The 1,448-nt window shown below is 48.6% G+C and overlaps 1 protein-coding gene across 1 annotated transcript in view; it reads left to right on the forward strand.

Moving 5' to 3' along the window:
- Window positions 1–1,448, forward strand: part of BRI3 (brain protein I3) — a 36,140-nt gene that overhangs the window by 16,047 nt on the left and 18,645 nt on the right. The window lies entirely within an intron of this gene.

Raw genomic sequence — 1,448 nt, forward strand, 5'->3', positions numbered from 1 at the left:
GCCGGGCGCCCCCTCAGCCTGCCTCCAGCCCTCGGGTTTTGTATCGCGGAGAGAACAGAGCCGCTCCTTGGTTCCCGAGATTGCGGCAGGGTTATAGTTTCGGAGTTGTTGGGGGCTTGCACATAGTTGGGTCCAGCCCCTCTGCGCTTGGGCAGGAAAGCCTGCCAGTGCTTTAGCGCTGTGCATTCCTCGGGTGTGTGTTGTGCATCACGCTTGCGTGGCACCCTGGAGAGGGTCTCGCGGTGCCCTGGCTGCGGGTCGCTGGGTTGCCCGTGTTGATTACTTGGCCTGGAGGATAGAGCAAGCGGTGGTGAAGTTACAGGTGATACCCAGCCCCTTGCCATCCCCCACTGCTTGAGACTGCTGCTGAGGTTATCTCGCTGCAGTTGTGCTTTGCTTTCTGGAAGATGCTCCTTAGTCACCGAGTTGCTGTGCAGACAGTCGGAGCCTGCTGTTGGTGTGAGGTGGGGTGCTGTTGTCGGGACAGCGTGCAGAGACTCACGCTAGCGCTTGAATTTCGATTCCTTCTTTCCAAAGCCGCCTCCATCGTATTGCCTTCTGCTTGCGTGTCTGCGCTAATGTAAATGCAGTCGTGTTGGATCCTCAGCGGCTGAGCGTGTCCACTGTCTTGGCTGTGAGGTTGGTGGCACTTTGATCTAGTTAAACAAACTAGACAACATCATTGGCAGCTTTTCATCTTGGATCATTCCCCCCCTCATTTGCAAAATTAGTGATTAGGTTCAAAGGGAAAAATCATGCGCTTAGACTTGGGCTCTGATCCTGTAAAGATTCAAGTACATGCTTGACATTATGAACTGTGATTTGGTCCACTTGATTTTTGGTGCTTGTGCTTGCATCTCTTAAAAGGTTGAGGTTAAAGATGATACATAGTAGTTCAGTGTGTACTTGCCTGCAAAAAACCCAACTGTTATTCTCAGACACTGATTCCTGCCCTCTATCCCCCCCACTAAGTTAGTATATTTTTCTGCGATTTGCCAGGGAAGAAAGCAGAAGTGGAGTTTTTCTGAGTTTATTAAATGAGCCTTGGGTGTGCCCTCCAGTTTGGTAGTACGTTGACGACATTGTTGTATAGAGTTTGTCTTTGCTTTTCTAATGCATGCACGGTAACTATTTGTAAAGTTGTTTATGCTTTTAAATACATATATTAAAAACACGTGTGCATACAAGTTGGGCTGATTGGGTTTTCCAGGAGACTTAATTTCTCATTGTGCTCCTCCATTTCCTTTTCACTGTGTCCTGCCTCCCCTGTGTTTGTATTAGTTGCAGTTTAACATAGCTAGAAAGTGTCTGGCTAGAAACCAGAGAGGCACATTTTGTCTCAACTAGTATGTGTGCCTTGGTGGGACAGATAGCTAATAAATAACCGCCGGACTTGAAAGTTGTGACCCTTGTTCAGCTGAACTGTGTTCCTTTTTTCCCCGCCCTTC

The sequence above is a fragment of the Alligator sinensis genome, unplaced genomic scaffold, assembly GCF_000455745.1.
Source record: "Alligator sinensis unplaced genomic scaffold, ASM45574v1 scaffold990_1, whole genome shotgun sequence".
Taxonomy (NCBI): Eukaryota; Metazoa; Chordata; order Crocodylia; family Alligatoridae; genus Alligator; species Alligator sinensis.